Source organism: Apteryx mantelli, unplaced genomic scaffold, assembly GCF_036417845.1.
Source record: "Apteryx mantelli isolate bAptMan1 unplaced genomic scaffold, bAptMan1.hap1 HAP1_SCAFFOLD_40, whole genome shotgun sequence".
NCBI lineage: Eukaryota > Metazoa > Chordata > Aves > Apterygiformes > Apterygidae > Apteryx > Apteryx mantelli.
This window is the reverse complement of record NW_027118755.1, coordinates 683,656-688,939: the sequence shown is the minus strand read 5'-3', so window position 1 is coordinate 688,939 and position 5,284 is coordinate 683,656. Positions and strand designations below refer to the sequence as shown.

Below are 5,284 nucleotides of genomic sequence, written 5' to 3'. Positions count from 1 at the left end.
CCAGCACTTCTGTGACCACACACAGAGCTGCAGCTCCTCCTGCCTGTGCCCCAGGCTGAGTGCAGTGGTGTACACGTGGGCTGCAGAACCTCAGCTGTGGCACCAGGGCCGAGCACAGAATTGCCACAGTGAAACCTGTTGACGACAGCCAAGGACCCCATGTATGCTAAGGCCCCATTTCAGAGCAGAGACTTGCTGGACTTAATGGCAGATCACCATGCCATGATGAAATGAGGTTCCCACTAAGAGAGCAAACCCTGCAGTCCTCAAAGCCAGGCAGAAACAGGGCTTGGCTGTGCAACCATAGCAGGAGCGGAGTTTTCTGCCTGAGCTGTCTCAGCGGTACTGTGAGGCCTGTGATGGAAGTGAAGCCAGTCTCCAGGAAGGAGTAGGTCCTGCTGAGAACATCCCTGGGAGTGGACAGCCTGTGATCCAGCTACACTGTGATCGTTGTTAGCATGTTCCCTGTTTCTGTCATCAGGTGGGTGAGTGAGGTTCAGGCAGAGGAGAACCATCAGAGTTTGAGAACATGGGCTCACGAGTGGAGATGCTGGTGAGAAGCATCTCCCATTGCTGCAGCGCCCTCAGACGTAGATGGGATGGACCTTGCCTCAGTACCATGGTGTTGGCGTTCAGTTGTTGGCATACAGGCGTCGAACTACTCTGAGATGCCCTGGGGAATCTGTCCAGCACCCATCCAAAAGAGCATGGCTTTCCTGTAGCTCCTGTGCTGTATTTTCCTGTGGTTGTGCTGGTCACCCCAGCACCCTGACACAGCACTAGAGGCCTTTTTTATTCATTCAAATGAGAGCCCTGAGTTAGCTTAGGACTCCGCAATGCAGAGATGGGCACTTAGCTTTGTAGTAACTTGAGCTTTAATAAATATTGTTGACGGAGCCTAGAGAGAGACCTCGCTCTCCTTATGCTGAGCTCCTCTGTTTGGTCAGCTGAGTAGGTCTGCAGGCTGCCAGGGACTGGTTGATTAAGGCAGGCTCAGATGTCCTGAACATACCCCTCTGGTATCATCTCAGTTTACCAAGGATAGTTCCCCTCCAGCCTGCCCCAGGGCATAGCTGATGCTCCAGAAGGATGTGGGTCTTTCAGAATTGCTCCATAGGAGCTTGAAGACATTTGAGCATGTCTTGGATCACCTCTGGCACCTCAGATGTCACCAGCTGTTTGTGTGTGAGCAACTGATTCCTCCCCTCCATCTCCATGGATTAGAATGGGAGCTTAGTCAAGGAGCTCCCACACAGACACAAATTTTGTGAGCACCTTAACCGAGGGAAGAGGAATCCCACCTCCTCTGGGTCTGTGGCATGCACAGGAGGGAGATGCATTGCCCCAAAGCCTCTAACCAAAGAAGAGACACCCGAGTTGACTCATCTGAATCACTGCCCTACATGGGAAAACAAACCCCTCCCTATCACTTTCCGCAGGTCCTGCCTAATAACTGGGGAGGAATAGGGATTTCCAGAGGGGGACAGTTTCATCTCTCTTAGACAACGATGCTCTGATAGGAGAAATCACACTGCTGGACTCCACTGCTCTCTCCTTAGTTCAGAGTGAGAAGGTAGGTGATTACTTTAGCCTACTTCAAAGTACATTTCCCGGGAGGGTTCCTGCTGCCTTTCAGTAGCTGTCAGCCCTGGAGACCCCAGGGACATCTCGAGAAAGCCCATGGGGCAGAGAAAGTCACTCCTTTAGTTGTGCCTCTGCTCCTGAGCTGGGCCAAGCTCTTGGGACTGAGAGAGCTCATGGCAACCTTGCAGGTGTCTAGGATGTGCCTAGAGCTGAAACCACAGGCATCGCTATTTAAAGTGTCCATAGATCAAAGACAGAGTCCACATGTGCAAGATTGGGCAGCTCACCAGCACATTCCCTTCTACTTCATAGTCTTCTTTCAGGACTGATTTCCAGTGAGATATTCCCTACGTGGGGTTTGGGGACGAGCTGTCAGAGATCTTCCTACTTCCCCTCAGTCCTGCTCTGCTCTTTCGTCAGCCCATGGGCACTGCCACAGTCCCTCTGCACTGGGTAAAGGTGAGCCTCCATGTGCCCTCCTCTGACCCCCGGTAGGAACGAGCAGTGCCTATCTCTGCTCACTCTAAAGTAGGTGCTCAGAGCAGGCCAGGGGAACAGAAGGAGAAGGTGCAATAGGCACAAGGGCACAAGTAGCAGCAAGGGAAATTTCAGCTGGGTATTAGGGAAAAACTGTCAGCATGAGAGTGGAGCAGCAGTGGTGCAGGGGCCCAGAAACTTTCAGAACTTGTCTGGACAAAGTGCTGACCAACATGATCTAACTGGGAAGTTAGCCATGCTCAGAGCAGGTGTGAGTATAGATCTCCAGATGTCCCTCCTGACCTAGATCCTCTGGGATGGGTAAGAGGTCCCAGGACATGGTAGCACACTCCTGTGGGGCTGAGGCCTTTCTAGCAGTTTGTCACTAGTAGATGAGGAGCTCTCTGTCACTCTCCAGTCTCTGTGAGGTGGGACTCAGTGACATGCTGGTCCCCATACCACCCTCACGTAGTGCCTTTCCTGAGGAGTGAAGGTGCCCCAAAGTCCATCCTCAGCTCTGATCACCTGGGAGGGGTGAAGCCACAATGCTCAGTGTGCAACAGCAGCCAAGGGGCACAGCAGCAGGACTGGGTATAGGGAGGGGAAATGGGAGACATGTGGCTCTACATCAAGAGGCAAGTACAGCAGCCAGTGGAAAAGCTCTTCCATTTCCCACCTGCATCATTTGGCTGTGCATTTGAGCCTTCTGCAGACAAAGGCCCAAGAGCCACCGGCCAGCTCTGACCCTCTGGACCCTGGCACTCGCAGTTCCCCATTACTACTGTGTTGCCACCAGGGATGGTCTTGGGCATAGACTTCTCCCAGATGTGGCTGCAGAATGTCACCACCTGCTCCTGGAAATCAGGCTCGATCTCACTATCATCAAGCTCCTCCAAGGGTGGCAGGTCCCTCTTGCCGACCGTCTGCTCAAAAACAAAGCACTTCTGGTCTGGGAAGAAGTGGCAGATGCATTCCTGGGATGCTTATAGAGCTGAGCTTCCTGGCTGCTACCTGCAGAGATATGACAGGGAGCAAGCTCACAGGGCTTGGGCTTTTGTTGCCTTATGCTGAAATGCAGGTGTCCAGAGCTGGACGCATCCTGCCTTTCCTGAAGCACAGCACTGAACACAGCATCATTCTCCTACCAGGCTTTAACTTCAGCACATTCTTCAGGTACTCATCCTCAGAGATTTCCTTCCCATCCACCTTCAGTTGCAATGTGAAGTCCTGCACAGCCCAGACAAAGGTCAGGAAGAACTAGAAAACTTTGTCGGAATCCTCCAGGTCATCTCCACTCTCCCCAGGTGCTGCTTTCACCTTTACATTCTCCGTCAGCTTCGTCACATAGCTGGGGAGCTGGCTAAGGAAACAGAGACCCTGGATCCTCGTGCAGGGAGGGGTTAACCCTAACCCTGACGCCACCCTCCCCAGCCATCAGCATTTAATGAGGAAAAGGGGAGATTCTGCAGAGACAGAGAACAGCCTGGAGTCACCAGCAGGAGCAGGACTCAAACCCTCAGCCCTGAGGTCTGGAGCACAGGATTCCTGAGGACCTAGAGCCTGGTCACTGGGCACCACCAGGAGGCTCTGATCTCCCCATAAAAATCAGCCATTTGAGGACCTGTGATGTGCGAACCCCTAAGCTACTGCTCAGGGAGACGGGGCCTCCCTGTTGCTGCTGCCCCACTGAGGACACTGCAGCTGGTCCTTGTCTTGCTGGTCGATGGTGCCCTTGCTGTTATAGACCAGAGTGCTGGACAACAGTACAGCTAGCACAAAGATCCATGCGTCATTCTTGGTGTTGCCCTGGATCAGCCTTGGCTTGTACCAAGAAACTCCATGCAAGGCTCCCTAAGAGTGAGCAAATGCCCACGCCCTGAATGCCTAACCATGGGCCATGGCAGGGGCAGCTTTGTGGAGAGACCCGCACACATGACATCACCATGTCTTCCTATAGCTGTCTTATCTTCAACTCTTAACCCTCTGAGTCCCACAGGCTTCTGATTATTAAAATTCTCCCTGAGCTCCCCATTCCTAGTCTGCTGAAGTTTACCAGGAAGTGCTGAGGAATTTGGCAACCTGCCAACCCCATGAGCCTTCTCCTAGCTCCTCTGGCTGTCAGCACCACAGAGACAGCTCCAGTTCAAAAGACTGGGGATCCCTGCAAGGCACTAGAGTTCAAAGGGCCCACCAGCCTAATGGCTGCTGAGTAATCAAAGATCCAGAAGGAGGGGAAGAGAAATGAATGATCCAGAATGAGCGAAGAGGCGGTGTTCCACCAACTAGCATGGGCCCAGCCACAGACTGGTTCCAGTAGCCTGCAGACAGCCAGGATGCCAGGCAGAACGAGGGCTCTGACAGTCAAAGGCAGAGGTGAAGGATGCCAAGAGGGACTCCATCAGCCAGAAGACTTTACCCAGTTAGCTCTGCACTAGCCTCCTTCCCCACAGCTTCTGTCTCTTCCTGGCACACCAGTGCAGGCAATGAGAACACCTTGAGTCCTGCCACATGGCTGGGCCCTTGAGAGCTTCCACAAAGTGCTCTGTCGCCACAAAAGGCAGTCTCTGCTTCTCCCACACCTTCTCCACATCACCCCACCCTTCAGTGTCCGGTAGCACCAGAGTGTGTCCAGGCCAGCAAGGTTGAGGCACGCACCACATCCAGATACCTTTGGTATGGGCCTGCATGGTGAAGCCCAGGGAGAAACCTGTGGAGAGGATGCAAGGGGCTCAGCAGCGTTAGATACAGAGCAGGAAAACCAAGGTATCTTGTCTGCCAGGTGCTGGGACCCGTGCGGCTCACTGCTTCTCTCACCTGTCCTCTCACGAGCCAGCCTGTTCATGAGGTGGGACCTGACAGCGCAGTGCAGCCCTGTGATGGCCACCACCACCACAGGCTGCATGAACTATGACAGCACCTGCAGGGTCTTCTGCTGCACCACCAGCACCTGCCTCTGTGTGGTCTCAATCAGGCAGGTGGGCACTTCTATGCGGATTTCAGATGCCATTGCTCATGGCAAACACAGCTTGCAGAGGGGACAGGGAGACAGGTATTTGAGGCCTTAAAACATTCATCATAGTTTGTTTTCTCTATCTTTAGAAGTTAAAAGAAAACAAAAAGCGTTTTAAGATCTTCATGGACTATAAAGGGAGCAAAAGATGTTAAGGCAGAGTTCAGCTGTGCAGTTGTAGCAGGTCCAATGAAGCCATGATACTTATTCAAT

The 5,284-nt window shown here is 53.0% G+C and overlaps 1 pseudogene; it reads right to left on the bottom strand.

Annotated features, from left to right (window-relative positions):
- Positions 1-2,684: 2,684 nt before the first annotated feature.
- LOC136996450 (guanylate-binding protein 1-like) lies at positions 2,685-5,068 on the bottom strand (annotated as a pseudogene).
- Positions 5,069-5,284: the final 216 nt, after the last annotated feature.